The sequence below is a fragment of the Lingula anatina genome, chromosome 4 (genome assembly GCF_051362555.1).
Source record: "Lingula anatina isolate TDL-2025a chromosome 4, LinAna3.0, whole genome shotgun sequence".
NCBI lineage: Eukaryota > Metazoa > Brachiopoda > Lingulata > Lingulida > Lingulidae > Lingula > Lingula anatina.
In genome coordinates this window covers 2,450,001-2,469,985 of record NC_141770.1, presented here as the reverse complement: position 1 = coordinate 2,469,985, position 19,985 = coordinate 2,450,001, and the positions used below count along the sequence as shown (strand labels likewise).

The 19,985-nt window shown below is 39.5% G+C and overlaps 1 protein-coding gene across 1 annotated transcript in view; it reads right to left on the bottom strand.

Annotated features, from left to right (window-relative positions):
• LOC106167995 (uncharacterized) overlaps positions 1-19,985 on the bottom strand; it is a 38,723-nt gene that overhangs the window by 6,301 nt on the left and 12,437 nt on the right. The window lies entirely within an intron of this gene.

Genomic DNA, 19,985 nt, shown 5'->3' with positions numbered 1-19,985 from the left:
TACCGTCAATTTTAGAAGAATTGCTAGACAGCATTGACATCAGAGTGTGTGCTACTTACAAGTCATGATTTCTATTCAAGGACATTTCCTTCAAAACAACCGCAGAGGCATACTGGAGTTAAAGCATCCACGGCAAGCCATGTTGACCAAGATAACCTTCACAAGGTGTCGTCTGCTCACAATGAACATCCTAAATGCCTAAATTACCTCAAATTATACCAGCGTTTCAGATAAGATGTTTTCTATATATTAATGATTTAGTTTTGATTTCTTTGGACTGGTATAGCACGGTACTACACTAAAAGAGTTAGTTTCCGGTTCGAGGAATAAATATGAAAAAGATAAGATTATCTGAACGGTGCCTTAGTGCAGAGCGTGCCCACTTTGAGTGGACAATAACGGGGCGGTCCCTTTTTTTCTACTTGAGTGATCATTTTGAATTAATTGTAAATACAATAACCACAATTGGCTATTTTATCTGTGCAACAACAAAAGAAACCCACGCTTCCTGGGCATAGCTTATTTTTGGTTCTAGCTCTCAAGCCGAAAGTATGAGTAATCTCTGCCTATAGGTCATTATAACAACTAAAAGCAAAGTTAAAACGTCTCCTCGTGACACTGGATTTTTTTCAAAAAAAAAAAAAAAAAAACTTTGCATGAAGTGATCACGCGCAGGTAGCTGACACTGAGACTTGCTTCTCCTGTTGTATTTGATTTTGTCGAGATAAAAAGGACAACATTGTCACCAAGACAATAAATCTGATCCATCATGAAGAGGTATCGTCTTCCATCCTGACAGGACAAGCATGCTACACGACCTCTTTAATATTCAAAGTGCCTATAGCCTGTATAAATGTCATAACGTTTTCACGGAATTCTTCAAGAAGTGTTGATCGTGAAACATGTCGCCAGAGAGCGATTCTATAAATAAGCCTGCGTTCAATTGGTCCCACCTTCAGCAAATAACCCCCAAATCGCTCTCAAATTGAGATTGTGCACTTTTCCATTCATAAAATCAGTTTACTTCTTTTTTTAAAGTCCAATCCCATTAATGTCGCAATTATTTTAAAGAGAAACGTGACGAACCTTTTCTGCATCCCACCTTAAAAGCCCGGACGCCTCAGTTGTTTGGGGTTCTTAGTTGATTAAATCTCGCAGGCTGATGGAAGTCATTTGATCATTTACTTCGTTAAATTTATTTACCTTTTCATAAAAAACAAAACATCATAGGAGAGTCAAACTTATATCCAAAAGAAACGACGGAGTGAGGGAGCGAAGAAGGGAAGAGGGAAGGAGAGATACAGAATAGAGTATAAGAGTATTCCATACCATTAAGTCAAAAACAAAATCTGGGTCTAACGGGAAGCTTTTAACAAAACTCTTCATATCCAGGGAATCATTGAATCACTAAACCACATCCCCGTAAGGTTTTTATTAATGCAGCACATTTGATTGTATAATAAATTAAAGCTATGTTCTGAGTCAATACAGTAGGATAATGGGAAAAGGGAGGGGGGTGAGAGACAGATTCTAGAAACTTCCGTCTCTGATATTGCCTTCACGCGTCACAGTCTTATTGAACACATCCAAAGTGGATAAGGCACTTGACAGTAACACAGGCCTTGAGTAGATATGCATATCAGGAAATACCTGCCAAACTTTCTACTACATATGTTAGTCTCTGCATAAACTGGTCTTAAATCTTGACACTCACATCAGAGAAAAGAAAGAATTAAGGGGCAAATTAGGAGTCGTGAAATGGAGGAAGTGCTATCACACTGCTTAACCGTCTAATAAGATGTGCTTTTGTAAATCTTCTCAATTAAAAAACTTTGGTTTTACAGGTACTTTGTTGTACATACGTATGGTAGTTTTTAACCTAATAATACGCGCGACCGTTTGTGTGTGTGTGTGAGTGTGTGTGTGTGTGTGTGTGAATGAGAGGGAGTGAGAGAGAGAACATCAAATTATCGCAACTTATCCCACCTTCAAACCGCCTACAAGTGCTTACCAGGAAGCTTTTAACAAAAACTATGCCACTAACTTTTATTAACCATAAAATATGTATATATTTAGATTGAAGTCGCTTTAATACAAAATATCAGCATTATTGAATTCCTGTATGTTTTGTCTATAAAGCACAATAACTAGGATGATACAGATTTAACATAGTATTATTTTTATTCAGCGTTCCCAAGTGTAGAATCACTGGACGAAGTATGGGGTAATTGCTGTTCAACCATTCGTGTAAAGTCTAATCATCTTAAAGCATTTTCTCTGCATAATTAAATCTCTTCCTCGTGGTTAATGCTCATCGCTTACTCATTCCTCCCGCTCGATGTGTACCTATTTGTCCTCAGTTTTCTTTAAAGGTGACATTCGGAACAGATGGTCCTCGGATCAAATATGGCGGACACTACATGACAGCAAGACCTTCTAATCATTTAATGGTCTCCCCGTCTCCACACGATTTAAGTTTTGGCTTCGAAGTTTAACTGCCAGACCCGTGCAGGGAAGTTGGGTGGAAGCGGAGAGGGATTAGGCGGTATTGTTTTCATGTAGGGTCCGCCATTTTTGATCTGCGGACCAGTTGATCCGAGGACCATTTGTTGTGAATGCGACTTTTTAACAGGTGGCCATATTCCCCATGATTAAACCCCTAAGACTGAAATGCAGGGGTGGTGGTGGTGGTGGGGCTGGGGGTGGGGCTGGTGGTGGGGGTGGGGGTGGTGGTGGGGGTGGGGGTGGTGTTGGTGGTGGGGCTGGGGGTGGGGCTGGTGGTGGGGGTGGGGCTGGTGGTGGGGGTGGGGGTGGTGGTGGGGGTGGGGCTGGGGCTGGGTGTGGAGGTGGGGTGGATGGTTATGTGAGTTAGACGGAAACAGTGACAGAAAAGGTCTGCCCTAAATCAAACTGACTTTTTTCTATATCATAATTTTTCAAGTTGTGTGAAAATGTCCCCTTTGCAGAAAAAACCCTCGCTCTAAAACCTTGTTTACGGGCGACCATTTAACTGTTGTAATTGTGCCTCCCAAAGTTTTACTTAAATGCTTGGCAAAAAAGAAAAAATGGAAATGTGACACACATAAATAGAAAATTGGTAAGATTCGTAAGAGGAAAAAAGCAATTCGGAAGTCAATGTGTTTTCGTGTTTGACGTGGATGGGACTTTGGTCTCTACTCGGTTTCTAGTATGTTACAATGCATGGCGGACAATACGAAGAACACGTCTTATTGTGATAAAGCGGAGTTTACTGTTTGCCTAAATGTCGGAACCAATTTCATTTCTCAATCAAATCAGTGCTGCAAATGCTTCTTCGAATGAAAAACGTTTTTAAGTGTTTTTTAAATGAACGTGTCGGGAAAACATAATTACTGGTACACAATGAGGTTTTCGAAGAAACCAAATAAGACCATAAACATCTCCCATGAGAAAAGCTGTGCACTTTAATCAAATGAATCCCACGAAACATGAAACCACAGACTCAATTATACCACAATTACAAGCTGGTAACTGCTGTTATACTGTTGCAGATTGAAGGTACAGAATAATGTACAGACAATTTAATGAAACGCGAGGTTTCATGTTGTTCATGTGACACACAAGATATTTCAACCAACTAGATGATGGTGATGGTAATAATGATAATAGCAATAATAATAGTAATAAACAATAGCAATAACGTAGCAGTTAATTAATTTCTTAAAACCGCGTGAGCACTGCTATGGGCGCTGTTATCCTCCAACCACAAATATTGATCTAGAATAATAAGAAAAAGGGATAAATGCTGAAAGAGACCTATTGTAAATTGGCCTGGCCATAGTATTCTAAGAAAAAAGTTTTTTAACTATCTTAAATCCCTTTAAGAGAGGCATTTATGTTGTTGATAGCTTTTAGAATAAAAATGTTGCAGCAAATGAAAAAATGTGTTCATATCACCCCATGGTATGAAAAATGTGAAAGCCAGCACCCGTTTTGCTCTAATTGGACATCTCCATTTCTTCAGCGACAGGTGTTTACAAATATTACAATCCGTAGAAAATTAATCTGAGGAACCCATCTTTTATTGGTTAACCTACTCCCAACTGCTAAGAAAATATTTGGCGACATTATGCAACCACGGGAGGCGAAGGATTATGTGTAACCTACTGGAAAACGCGAGCGGTTGAGTAATTTGGCTGGCTTATCGAAAAGTTCTAACGGCTCTGCCGTTGACAGCCGTTTAGTTCGATCCTCTGAGGATTGTTCCTGGAATCTTGCGTGGTAGCTTCGGTTAAGGTAGTTAATGAGCAGTGACCCTGCTCCGGAAAGGCGCATGTTGACATATATTGTTCTAATTATAAACCGACGTTTCTCCATTACCTTTGACAGCGATCGATACCATTAGACAAGCCAAGTCCGGATTTTCTTCATCAAAACACTCTTATGAAATAATTGAGAAACAGTTGAGGTGTTTTGATCATCTTCAACCTTGAGAACTTCATTCTTCTTTGATTAATTAGTGTCTAGAAAAATACAGTGCACCGTTAAAGTACATTGAGTGTAAACAGACTTGCAGAGTACTTTACAACAACAGACCATCAGGGGTAGTAACATGCATATGGAGAATAAAATGCAAAACACGAGTGATTTTTGCCTTTTCTTAGGTCAACTAGTTCATATATACGGGGAAGGTGGTATGCATATAATAAAATAAAACGACATAGATCGCATGCCGACAGACAACAAAGTCGATGACATTTTCTTTCAGTTGTCTCCCAGGATTTCATGGAGGTCTATTGATGACATCAAAGTGCATGCTAAATGCAATGGCCAGTTTGAGTTTTCCTGGTAATTTTAGTAATTTCCTTTATCAGTAAGGCACACGTTATCCGCAACCGTTGTGCAAAGCATCTTCTATTTTCATGAAACAAATTTCTGAGTTCTTAATATGTAATTCTTTTAAAAAATTAAAAGTGGAATTCACAAACATCCAACACACGATAAACTCAAAAAGTGGAAATTTATAACTCAGAAACCGATTCATAGATAGTAAGTTTGACCGACGTTGTTGTACGTAATATACATTGGCAATGAGAAAAGAAAAGAAAAATGTTGCTATACACCCAAGAAAATTTCATAGAATCGTGCTGTACAGAAACGTGTGACCTTAAGTCCCATGCCTGTGGGGTGGGAACGCCACTAGATATCGTCTGCACGTGCAGTTTTACCTGTCATGCCGGTATCTCTGATGACAATGTTTTGAAGATACCGATATCATTGATGATGATGTCTCGGGTATGAGTGTTATGGTAGGCGTCTTCTTAACACCTAAATATACAGATCTGCAGGCAACTAATTCACATTAAGTGTTCATTATCATCTCATTATGCTATCTCTCACTAAATCAAGCAATGACTCGCTATTAATGAGTTGTAAACAGTCGAACAAATGCCTCTATAATTATACCCTGTGGCTATTACACACCTTCTAGAATAAGTTACGTGGGTACAAGCCGCGCACCTTCGAGCAACTTTTCAGCACACTGCAACTTGAAGACACTTAATTGGACAGCGCTTATTCCTTAAAGCTATAACAATTTATTTCTTCTGCCCTTTGTCACGTAGCGTAACGATGACTTTGATTGCAGGGTCACAGCAAAGCTTTTCAATTATTTTCTATACTGAAATCAGGACACTATTCCTTTTTCCATGTATCCCGCTAAAAGACACTTGGCAAGAATGCCATCAAGTTTGAAGGATTTTAGAATTTTAAAAACCTATATTACATGTACAGTACATGTGCAACGCGGTGCCCGTACGTATGTGAATCCTTACCGCGCCGCGTCTTTGCGGAGGTGGGCGGTGATCGTGCGAAATCGTATAATTAAATAATATTAATAATCACATGATAATAGCATAGCAAATAATATGGGCCCTGATTTCATAGTATGGAGTTTTGTAAAGGCCCATTTCCAATGTAACTATCGTGCCACAGAGATCGATCCAGGGACTTAGGCTGTATGTACATGTAGTATGTTCCACAAAGCATAAGTTTGCTATCAACACTGATAACGACCAGATAATAACAATGACAAACAGATATATTATAATAAGATAGTAATTGGTGTTTGATTTTTTGGCATGACGTTCTGTAAGTTGACGTGCTGGACCTGAGATTTTTTCTGTTTTCTGTTTTCTGTTTTTATTGTTCCAATAATATACAGGAATGAGTGCAATTCATACCGTGATATAATCTGCACTGTCAACAACTCCGATGACGCAATTATATGGTGCGTTTACGTTGAAGATAGGTCGGCCAGGCTCGGTACAACCCATCTCTATGGGCCGTCTGATTAAAGCCTTTATCTAGCCCTTCCAGTAGTCGCTTTCCTTCTTAGCAGAATGGACAGCATTGGGCATGTGGATAGACATTTAACTGATGCAATATACAGTTAGACGACTTTCGAGAATGGTCGAGAAGACTCGGTTTATCTTTAATTAGTACGCGCCATAAAAAGTCTGCATGTGAGCTGTTGACATTGTCGATGGATGATAAAGTATTTTCTTTGAGCAGCAGCTACTTTTATGACAAGTAATGAAAAACATGATGTTGAGGTAGGAGGCAATACGCGTCGTTTGGCATGGATATTTCTTTATGACAGTTCTCAAAATAGCCGAGCTCTGAAAGGCAAAACTCGTAAACACGATTAGCGACGTGCCAGTCTTAGAACAGAAAGGTTTTGAGGTGCAAGGGTTATTCTTCTTTTGTTTGTGCTGTGCATTCGTTTTCTTGGCCGAGTATGTCTGTCTGCTTTGATGCCCGTTTGCTTTCCTACCACTACAGACACCTGAATGCGTGCGTATGTGCGTGCGCTCATGCCTCTTCGACCCTGCGTCTGTCCTTCTTTAAACTGGCGTATTTAGATTCATATCTGGTCTCCTCTTGACATTACACTTTTGACTTGCCTAATCATTGTTCTAAAGCGCACCAAATGGCACCGCTCGCCCTCTTTAATACCAAACTTTTTTTCGGGGCCCTTCATCAGGTCCCGACCCCACGTGAAGTGTGTGTGTGGATGTGTGTGTGTGTGTGTGTGTGTGGGGGGGGGGGGGGCTTCGCATCCACAGACCACCTTCTAATAATGCTGGGTCCGTCCCTCCTATATATGTCTGTACTTGCTCACCTCTGTGTCTAACTGTCTCCCACCAACCCACCTGTGTTGTGGCGTGGGCGCGTGTGCATTTGTATGTTTTGTTACGTGCACGTGTTAATACACGCCATTCACGCAAAAGATTAGTCTGCTGAATGCATAATCCATGTTTACATTTTTCTCTAATTAAAAAATGACTTTTACATTGATTTTCTGGTGAGGGCACTTGTGAAGAAATAAAACACAGTTCACGCCAGCGAAGTGTTGTATTTACGCGGTATAGTTATCATTTCACACCCCAACAGCCCCGTAAAGGCCATTGACACACGGACGCAGCGTGTCCGTTATACCGCGACAGGGGCATGGATGCCTACATACGCGCCTCAGCTGAGGGAATACCGAGTGCTTTCAAGCATGGTTGGGCCAGTCTTAGACCCCATTCCCATACCTAGATTGATCTAGTTTCACCGGTCCATCTCCGAGGGGATTTTTTGATAAGCGGCTACAAAATTACTATAGGTCTGAAACAGAACATCACTTTAGTACGGTCATCACAGATAGTTGAGCTTATCTACATGTAGCTCTATCAGTAGTCGCATTCCTTCTTAGCAGAATGGGCCAGGGCCGGATTTAGGCCGTCTTCTGGGTCTTCCGGAAGATAGTCAGAATTTCAAGTCTTTTCAAGATTTTATATAGATCTAACTTTTTCTCTCGGAAGACGGTCAAAAATGAGGATGGATCATCAAAGATAATTTGGAAGACTGTCAGAAAATATATCTGGATCCGCCAGTGTGGGCAGCATTGGGATAGACATATAATTGATGCTATTTCGGCTAGATGACTTTTTGAGAATTGGTCGAGAAGACTCGTTTTGTCTTTAATTGGTACGCACCATAAAAAAGTCTGCATGTGAGCTGTTGAATTTGTCGATGGATGACAAAGTAATTTCTTTGAGCAGCAGCTTCTCTCATGACAAGTAATGAAAAACATAATGGCGATGTAGGAGGCAATACACGTCGTTTGGCATGCATTTCTTTATGACACTTCTCAAAATAGCCAAGCTCTGAAAGGCAAAGCTCGTACACACAATTAACGTCGGTGCGAGTCTCAGAACAAACATGTTTTCAGTTGCAAGGGTTATTCCTCTTTTGTTTGTATTGTACAATTGTATTTTTTGGCCGAGTATGGCCCTATTCAGAATAGGGACTTACTAGTCCGAGGATCAAATATGGCGACCAACTGCAAAGCTTGCCGTCCAATCCGCAAATAGACACCGAATAGATATCCCGTGGGGAAGTATTCAAGTGGGTCGGCCATATTTCATCCTCGGACTAGTTAATCCCGTATTCTGAATGGGGCCTTAATGTACGGTACAACTCCGCGAAAAGCGGTGTCTTGTACTTCAATTATGAGGGTGACGCAAGGGGTGGTAACATATTACTCATAGTCATCCGTGGTAGAACACTTCACAATTGATTTAAAAGGAATTGAAACAGCAGAAATCCTAGAATACTATACATGGAAAGATTCCATGAAAGCAACATTATACATATGTAGCCGTATGAATGTATTGTCTTCACTGGTGTTCGTCTTTCGTTTTGTCACGTGGGCGTCATCTTACTTTCTCATTCCCATTGGTCATCTTCCCGCCTTTCGTCGTTTATAAATATCGTCGCCGCCCTTTTCTGTCATTCTTATTTACTCATCGCTCTGTATATCTTTACAGGTACGTGGTCAATAGTTTAATTCTTTTATTAATATTATCATTATTATAGTTATCATATAGTAAGATTATAGCTATGAATAAGATTATTATGATGATCGCATTCTTATTTGCTCATCGCTCTATATATCTTTGCAGCACAATGGTATTGAATAAACAAGAATAAGAACAAAGAAAAGTGTACTTTGTTGTGAACCGTTACACATATTCAATACATGCTGTTGATCAAATGATTGCACCAACTACAAACCTTCTCTTACCTTAACAGAGGTTTATAGCCATCTGAGAAAAGAAGGATAGACACCCTGTTCAAAAAACCATATATTTGTACAAGTGTTTGCCACCAGCATTTTAATAATATAAGTCCCATCTTTAATAAGTGGAAAGAAAATCACTATAGGACCGAAACAGAGCAGTACTACTCCGCGGACATTACGTACACTTGATCTTATCCCCATCTTATCTCATCCATATCTTTTTTTTTCGCATTTTATCATTTGGTGTGTTTTACATGGGAATGAATATTCGTTATGACAAAATATGACAAAAATGCTATTACTTTGGTGTGCTTAAAGTCCACTGTCATTAAAACAGAATACTTCAGATAAATCATGTCTGTTGCCTTGCATATGCGTAAGTTCTTCTCAATTGTGTGGCCAATGCAAATCTACATGTACTGGGTATATATGTTCCCTTAGGAAAGAAACCGGCTTTATGTCTCCTTGATTTAAGCTGATGTAAGAAATATGATCTGTTGTTCGAAATTTAGCCGATGATTAATAAAAATAAATAAAGCATATTAATAATAAACATTGAATAATGTTGATAAATGATATAAACATTATGTGTGCGCCAGAAGTATCTACATTTAGAATATAATTCCAAACAAATAGTGCACGCATTTCAAATTGTGGAAAGAGAAAACAAGGCAAAAACCACGAGGCCTATAATGCTCTTTCACACAAAGCAACGATACGTAGGCTATAAACTGTCTAAGCTTAGATATCTACTTTAATTATATTGGTCGCGTGAGGTACGTTTTACAAAATCTGTAATTATAAAGTTATTTATTTTATCTTTTGGTAAGAAAATAAAACCCTTTAATTGCGTGGATATAGAGGTTTGTATCCTCCGGGGATTTATTTAGCCGACTAATGGAATTAAGTCAACCACTTTAAAGTGGGCTTGACGTTCTTAGAACGACTTAAAACGGGCTCCGCTAAGCTGACCTCAACTAACAAGCTTTCTGAGTTTAATAGGCTTATGGAAGCTTTTTTTAAGAATCTGTTTCGACAAAAGGATCTATGATACTGCTAGGCACGATCCCTTTAATACCCGTCCCATTATACACGGTAATGCATTGGAGGAACGCTTGTCTTCCCACTAATTCAAATCCCGGCTTATCCCACGCTTCCTCTCGCTGTCTTTGAAAGCGACATCTTCTCCATTGGCGTTCGGTTAACTGTTACTGAAATCAGATTAATTTGCGGTTACGTGAAGCTTCCGCTTCAATATCATGAAAAGCGGAACGCTGGTCGGCTGTGTTGTCTCTGAAGACAATGCAGGTCTCTGGAAATTCAATTATGGATATGTACATTTTGTGCAGGAATATTAGCCATTACGCTGAATGGAAAGCGTGCTCAAATTTTGTGTAGGCCTCCATGGTCTTTTGAAATGCAACAAATGGTTTCTGGTGACAGCAAAGTTAACAATAATGTTTCATGAAAACTGGAAATTCGTGATAATTTCAGGGTGTTTGTGTGTCCGGAGACAAAGCGTGACTTTTGAATGACAATCGACATTTCGTGCCGCAAATTAATTAAGACAAAAGGCGTAGCTCGCTTTCGGTTGGTTTCTACTTGCATGGACGACAGAAGAGACAGTATCCAGTATTTTGGATTGAAACATTCAATTATTGATTTTTTCTAGCGTCCACCATGCATTTTGAGTATGCTTGACGAGTTTAATTTTTTTTCGAGTTCCAAATTCCAAATTCTCACAAATGTGTAACAAGTAAACGGTTACGTGCTTTGTTTGGATGTCCACTTAGTTCTATATCAAGTTTTGAATGGTTCAGTGAAATTCATCAAGGATGTAAAGCGACACCAATGTCTACTAAAAATAGAAATAGTAAGAAAAACAAAGGGTCTTTCAAAGCACTGTCATTCCTCTCCTCCAGTTATTCGCTTCTTGTTTCATTAAGTCTATATGTAGTCACGAACCCGTGCCTTAATTATGTTGAGGTTATCGTGGGCTGATGGGAAATCGCATTCAAGAATGTCAAGTTGAGGTTCACTTCTATTGGGCCACATTCAGAACAGTGGACTAACTAGTCCGAGGGTCAAATATGGCCTGTCCACTTGAATACTTCCCCACGGGGATCTATTGAGTATCAATTAGCGCAATAGACGGCAAGCATTGTAGTGGGTCGCCATATTTGACCCTCGGACTAGTTAGTCCACTGTTGTGAATGCGGCTTTTGCCTCATCACGGAGCTCCCACTGCACATCCGGTGTGACAGGAATGGTAGTCATAGGAATGGAAGTCCCGGGTTCCGTGTAATTAATACAGGTTAGGGTTAGTTGGAGTATATATATATATATATATATATTGGGGTTAGTATCTGTCACCTGTACAAAATAATGGGAAGCGGACTACGGTTCCTATCGGACTTCGATTCCTATTACACCGCTGCGGCAGGGACGGCTTAATTCACCAGGAACCGTCGTCAGTGCTTATTACTTTGTTAGTTCGTCAGTTCCCCATTACTGTTATTTTGTTTTATCTAGTATTCTGAGAAGTATAGGTGGGTTGCTTATTTTGCCGAAATAAACGTTGCAGTAATTTTTTTAAACATGTACCTTAAAATTTGAAACACATGTACATTTTCTGTACAAACAATTGACGACTAAGTTATTTTTCTCATCTAAACACGCTATTACACAAGTTGACAAGTTTTATATTCTTCAAGTTATTTATTTCAAGTTATTTATTTTTTCTAGGTATTATATTTAGTTGGTTCCCGCGCCGCTTTCTTTCCAGTTCTATCTCTACCTCATTCAATCTCCAGCAGCCTTCTCTCCGTTTACATAACACGCAGTTGTATAAGTATCATATGAGCAAGTAAACCAACTCAGTACCTCTACAAAATAGTTCCCGCTCCTTATTCAATCATGACTGTCAATAATTAACATTACAGTTGTATGTTAAAAGTTAAAAGATAAATGTTGGTTCCGTGGTTATATTACAAAAGTCACGTTGAGCTCCACGCCATCCTGCAAATCCCATAAGGAAAACCGCAGGTACTCAACTTAGTGAAATCGCTTTGACATTAAAGCTATTCTACTCATAGGCATGATAATTATTAAACGATATGCAAATCTTATTATTAGAGATCAACTGCTTCTTACGCTCATTTTGCTCCCGAGGGGGGGAGGGGTATACGGATTTGAGGCTTTTATTTCTGAAATAAAACACACTAGGGAGCCTCTTATCTTTCCAAAATGCAAGACAAGCCAAAACAGACATGGAAAGAAGTCAGTAAAATACCAAAATACCGTAAAATTGGATTATGTTGTCCAAACATTATATCTGCAGAGTATATGAGGTAGAGGAGGGGCTAGGGCGAGGGTGTCTGAAATGAAAAGCGTCTATGGCTCTATTCCCATAGATTTAAGATCGATCTATCCCCGCGGGGAGTCTCACTAGATTACTTTCAGATAATCCGACTTAAATGTCCGTCCCGCCTACTACAAGCTGTAAGGGGGTAATTAACTTTCGTGTCCGCTAGGCTGACAGCTATTTAGCGTGAACCCCCAGGGAGTTAGGTCGATCTAAAGTAGGTCGATCTAATCTATGAAAATGGGGTGTATGTGCGGTCTGTCACTTTCTACGCAAAGGATCTGTTGTAAACACTGGTTTACTATTACTTTTTTATTCGCATGGGTGACAACAAATTATATTAGGTAATGTCATGGACAGATTTTCCGTAAATTGTGGACTTGTAACGAAATTGTGAGGCACAGGGTGCTAAATGAAAGTTGTCGTGTCGAGTCCAAATGCTGGATAAAATACCGAATCCTACAGGTATGTACGTGACCATAGTTTTCACGTTTCATACACATACAAGGCTGATACCATGCTTATCACCGCGATCAACGGCTAATTGCATTCAGAAGCTGAACAAATATTTCAAAACCTATTGGGCTTTGACTAGTTGACACACTTGGTAGATGTTTATAAACAACAAAACAATTTACATATCGTGCTGTTGTAGCCATTATGACGGACCCTGGGAGAGTGAGTAATGTGCCCCCCCCGGACCCTGGGAGAGTGAGTAATGTGCCCCTCCCCCCATCAATTCAATTTCCTCGTAAAACTAGTTTTCAATCAAAAGCAAGCATATCTTGATCCTACAAAACAGCAAATCTCTCCTCGTCACTACATGTACATGTAAACTACATTCCTCATGCTCTGCTCAGCACCCCCCCCCCAAAAAAAAAAAAAAAAAAAAAAAAAAAAAAAAAAAAAAAAACAGTATAAAGAGAATAATAATAAATCCTGACCCGCTTAGGCTGATAAGTCTGCTAAGAGATATAATATATAATATAGATCATGGAGGTAAAATTGGCAGAATATTTAATATCATAAATTTTTTATGAGATACCAGCATTTAGGAAAAACAACCAAGGTGAACAGGTGGATATATCTAGGTGTACCCCCTCTCCCCCCCCCCCCATCCCCCACATTTGAATATCTTTTTTAAATCTCCACGTGCCTTCCACGATGCCAAACACACACCCCGTCCACGTGACTTCCGGTGCCTTCCACTGGAACAGCCGCCATGTTTGATACGAACCCTTCCAGCAGAATAATCAAATCCAGGCCAATGAAGTAAACTGTGCGTCCTCACTAATAACAAAATTAAGAACCATTCATGCCAAAAATATCTCCATTTCTCATTTCTGTAGTCATAATATGGATCATTCTTGGTAAACACCCCGGGAAAATTGATGTGCGGTAGTCAACTTAATACACGGGAGAATTCATCAAAGGATTGGCCGGCGGCTAGTTAGCGACCCAGGGCACAGTCTGCCCACCCCCGATATTTGAATTCTCAGTAATCTTGCTCTGGAGCGAACGACTTTTATCGTATGTAACGTTACGGCTAATCAAAATTCCACGAAAAGCTCTTGATGCACGCATTAGCACTAGTGTACTGTCATCAACCCAGAGAATTGTTTTAATTCAGAAGAACGCTGCTTAATCATAAAATCAAGTAAATAGCTAAACGATTTTGGCTTGGATAACAAAGAAATAAAGCACAACAACATACTATTTGGCTTGTGCCAAATGATGCAATTTGGACAGAAAGCAACGTCACCTCATGTTGTATCATACTACAGTAATATCAGTTATTAATTATGTAAAATTCGTAAAACTGAAAAGGACAGTTACTGTGGCTGTGTCGCTCGTGTGTTTAATCAGTCAGTGCCCTTTACTGTATCAGAAATTGTAATCGCGGTATTGTAAACAAGCAATCATTGTAAACAGCCTGTAATTGCTTCACGCAACCGGGGACAAAAGGGAAAGGATCACATAACAACAAGAGCGGCAGAGAGATATCAACCAATTGCAACATCGCCTAAGAATTCACAAATTAAGCAATGAAAACATTTCAAGGAAGCGAAACAAAACGAATAAAATTGAACAACACGGGACACTTATTGCATTACACGCCTCAAAGAAAACGCTTGCCTCTGTCTGAAAAACAATTCCCAAATTTAACTCTCAAATGCACGACATTTGGTCCATTTCTCTCCGAGGAATTCTGTGTTCAGCATAAAGAAGCTTTGCTGAATACCATTAAACCAAATATCTGCCGAATATCACACGACTCGGTAATAATTCTGGATTTTATTTCAAAACATTACAGGGAACAATTACTTTCAATAGAAACTGAGGCTTGAAAACCTATTCCCTTTCATCGAGTTACAAAAAGGTCAGTGACAGCCACCAACAGACAATCCAGTTGACATTATCGGCAAAGTCCCATGGCTTTTGTAGCATGGAACTGATCTCTGTGTTTACGTGTAGCATGGATCCCTGCACTTTGAGCTACTCAGGAATCAGAACAACGATGTATACTTAAGATATCTTCAGATGGTTCAGATAACATGTTTGCTTGATATTTAACCCAGATAATTCAGATTTTTAAGCTCTCAGAATCGAAGGTTAATTCATCGGTCTTGCAAATGGGACAAAAAAAAAAACTGGTTAACGACCTCTCTATTAGAGTATGTAAAACCTCAATTACCCGGTGTAATACAATACAAAATGATAAGACACGATTAACAGGAGACTGATCGATGACGACAATTTTGCAGATACATTGACACTCTTCAGGATTTAATAGTGACAATGTGATATGTGTAAATTGTATTCTGATTTCTATTTAAAAAACACGAATGTGAACAATTTTCAAACATGGGAACAATACACAATTGGCCATAAACAAAGACAAGGCTTCTATATTGAAGCAGACATTAGGTACATTATTATATGCTCAATGCATGCATATTCCTGCAACTGTCATGTACATAAGCCTCATTTTAATAGTATCTGTATAGGAACAATAATCGGAAATCGCTCGCTTCTGCAGTACATACTTGTACATACATGTAAGTATACATAAGTTACATGTATGACAAGCTTTGCGGCTTTGCAACATGATCAATGCACTGAGCAATATCTCTGTCCACAGTGTAAGAACTGGGACGCCGGTATCAACGTGTTTGTACATATCTGTCAACCTTTTAAAAGCCGAAGATGTGAAGAGGTAATTTCCGTCTCGGCGATAGCTTTGACGCATTTCCTGCCAGATGACAGTGAGCATGGTTGTAAGATTTCAGTGGTTTCCGCGTTGGATGGATTAGTTAACAAGATGTTGCGTGCACTTGACAAAACCCCGACCCTAAGCTGGGTGTGGTGGAACGCTCGGACGCCAATGACGTCAGTATGAAATGGGACTCTTACTCTGAAAACTCCAGGAGAGGCCAAATAGGAAACCGGGAAGAGGTGATGCACGCAACGATCTCGGAACCTTAATTTGCTGATCGATTATTGAATGTTTGGCGTGGCCTGAACCTCCAGTCTGCAAATTCTGGACGGAGGAGACAATGAATAGAGGACACGAATTGAACTTAACACGCACTGGCCATAGGTATTACAACAACAGAAATGTGCACCTCGACATAAACATTTTCGTTCTTTCCTCGCAATAAAATTATTTTGTTTATGTCATTGTTTATGCCATGGGGGTCCGGTGTAACAAATGGAAGTCCTAGGAATGGAAGTCCGGGCTATCTTATGATTAGTACAGGTTAGGGTTAGTTGGAGTATTGGGGTTAGTATATGGGACGAATGTCACCTGTACAAATGGGAAATGGAGTGCTGTTCCTGGCGGAGTCCATTTCTATTACAGCGGTTTAAATCAATTTTCACACGATAATGCCAGTTGCTGAGAGTAATTTTGGTGGCAGTGATCATGGCGTCATCTTCAAAGACGTAGACGTCAGACCGCACCTGGTCCAGGTGCAGATCCAGAGATATTTTCTGACAGTCTTCCAAATTATCTTTTTTTGGTACATCCTTCATTTTTGACCGTCTTCCGACCAAATAAATAAATAAATAAATAGATACAGTCAGTGTAAACTTGAAAATCTGGCCGTCTTCTGGAGGACCCAGAAGACGGCCTCAATCTGCCCCTGCGATGCACGCCAACCATGGTTCTGACAGCGAGGTCTTAAGAAGTTTCCAAACCCAGATTTGCAGGAAAACACATATACTGGGAAACAAGAAATGAAGTTCCCAGGATTCTATGACGGTTATTTCATTATTAACCTCGACTAAATATAGCAAGTTCCATTTACGTAGTTTCGATGGATGACGCATGCGGCTGTTAATTACCAAGGATAATTAGACTCACTTTACAGTATATTATCGAAATGATAATTGGTATATGCAGATGCATTACTCAAATTCTTGAGCAATTTCCCAAAACAACGCCACTTATAAAAGCACCGTAATGATGGAGTTGGATGAAAAGGTCGTGCGTCTCGCTGGTTAATTTGAGAAATTCTAGACACCACAAATCCCGCTGTCAAACGATGGTCGTTTCTAATGACAATTTCAGTTTTTTTTTTCTTTCTTATTTTGTAAGTGCTATCATACTTTTAGTGCAGGTGTACCAGTATCATTCTCTGCCAAGGAAGGGCGGAGCCTCCCCGCCCTCTTCTGCTTGAAAAAAATTGCGTGTACAACACGCGGACGGAAAGGGGTGGAGTCTAAGTGCCAATCACTGTATGTCTATATAAATACACCATCTGAAAAGGGGTGGAGTCTATCTGCTTATCGCTGTATGTCTCAATAATAGACTGTCAGGAAAGGGGTGGAGTCTATCTGCTTATCGCTGTATGTCTCAACAATACACTATCAGGAAAGGGGGGAGTCTATCTGCTTATCGCTGTATGTCTCAATAATAGACTATCTGGAAACGGGTGAAGTCTACCTGCTTATCTATGTATGATTTAATAATACACTATTTTTTTGGCACGTGGATTTTATTGGTGTTGTTTAAGAACCTGTTCCTGATAATTTAAACACGTGTTTAATCTATCCTAAAGGCTCAGTTTTTACAATGCATTTGACGTTGCAGGAAACATATTGAGTGTGTTCTGCCTTTTTTTACTGGTTTTGTGCAAAATTCTCGGAAATTTTTCTTCCATCAAAGTCGGAACTTTTGACGAAGGTTATAGTTCTCCTAGGTCTGCCATGACAGCAGAATCCGATAAAAGACATGTGAAGCAATCTTATTCCACTTGTGGTTACGCGAGAAAAGCAACTACATTAAATGTGTATTTTTGCGAATTATGTGCATCAAATTTTGTTACAGACGAATGCACCTATACGTGCTAAATTATACGCATTGTAGGCCCTGTAAACCCCCCACTCTCTCTCTCTCTCTAATATATCTGGACGTATCTTCCTTATTTCTATTCCTTTTTCATCTTCGAGGCAATAGGTAGAGTGGGGAGGAGTCTTATCATTCTGAACTTTCCCCAGAAATGAATCGAATAACTGCATCGTAAGCCAAAATATTACATGTATGTGGAAGTTTCGCTTGCGTTGAATCAAACCATTTTAACTGGCGTGGCGTTCATAATGGAGATTGGAAAGGGTGCGTCTGACAAGTCTAGAACTGTGTCTTTGTCTCTTTCTCTCGGTGTGCAAACCACCCGTTACCTAATGATCATCTCCCAAAGCAATTAAGTAATGACCTTACTACATCGCAGATCTTACCTAACCTGTCTTAAATAACTGACTGTGACATCACGTTTTGTTTTCATGCACGTGAACTCTGAATATTTTTCCATAGATAATAAGGAGTCTCATAATTGAACTGCTTGCACTTAAACTGTAATAATAAGAATTGGTCGAAACAACGTTGTACTGAGTGCGCCAAGGTGAAAAATGCCGATTGTCATTTTTGAACCACAACTTTGAAGCGTATTATCGAGGCAGTGTCAAACCAAATAAAACCAAAAGAGCCACGATACCAACCCAGAATTGATTTAAGCCTTTTAAGTAAGCTATTGGCAGTTGATTCAGGATATTGTCACCAGAACTCCTTACTTTAGCCTTTTAAACATTATTTTGGGTAATAGATAAATCTCCAGGGTTCAGTAACTAAATTAATTGACATTTACACATTTCATCTTACGGGTGAAGTCATTACTGCGATTTTTGGGCAAAAACTGAAAAATCGGTTTCTCATAATTCTCCTTTACCTGACCACCCACGAGGACCGTTCTAATGCCCATTTAATGACACCATTTAATACCCCAAAACCCTGCCAGCAATTTTTTATTAAATGCCTTAGTTCATAACTCCACAACAAAAGTATTTAAACCAAAATGACGGCAAGGGATTGTAGCATATACATTTGTGGTCAACTCTGCCAATTTTTGTGATAAAATCTTGTTCAGGGATGAAGTTGCGTTTACTTTCTCACCTCAGAATAGAAGGGTGTTAAACTGACGATGAAAGCTTTGAGTTGCCTGTGCTGATACATTGTAGTAGGAAATATGCCAGGATAAAATATTTTATATTTTCGAGCAGATATTTTGTTGCTTTAAATCAGCTCAAAAGATAGATGTATTATTGAATAATTTGATGAGAGAAAATCCTCATTTTCGGTATCTGGATGATAATAAAGGGTTACAATATCCTTAAATAGATGGTTAATATCTGTACTGTGACCCTGTGGTGAAATCTTAAGGATGATTACATGGCTGGTAATTGTTTGCATTACTACTTAGGCACTTTCACTTACGACGTCCCTGACCTCTACCAGGGCCACAGTTTGATTTTTCACGAGATATTCACAGATATATCCTTAGATAAATAAACAGTCATTTGATTCTCTGCCAACCTGTGATGAAATCTATGATAATTGCATGACTGGTTGTTATTTGCATAACTGCTCAGGCACTGCCTATTAACAGGCCCAAACCAAGTCCCTTTGACAGTAACCAAAACGGTCAATTGCTCATCTGTGACAATAGAAACAGCCCCTTATGAAAAGCTTGTTACTTCAGGGTGCTTCTGTACCTTAAACCACGTGACTATTTTTTAAGCAGACAGACAAGACAAGACAGGTTGTGTAACGAACGTTAATTACATCAGGGTGAACCCCAGCTCACATTGAGCTCCTGCAGAGCGGGCACAATGTCATCAGCACGCGTGCGGATTTAATTGCTTCCATCTGGCCCAAAGTTAGAGGTTCGCCTAAGCAAAAATATCCACAGATTAATTACTGCGGTACTGGTAGGGGGTACCGTCATGTAATAATCATCTCCGACAACAATTAAGTAATGACCTTTATTCACTGTAGATATTTCATAAGCTGCCTAAAATAAATGACAAAATCACGTTCGGTTATCAATTTTGCGTTCAAAATGTGGACGTGCAATCGGCTGTTTATCGCGTACGGTTGCACTAGTACATTCAAACTATTATCAATAAAAACAACCATTGCCATTACAGTGACGTAACCATGACATACCATGATGT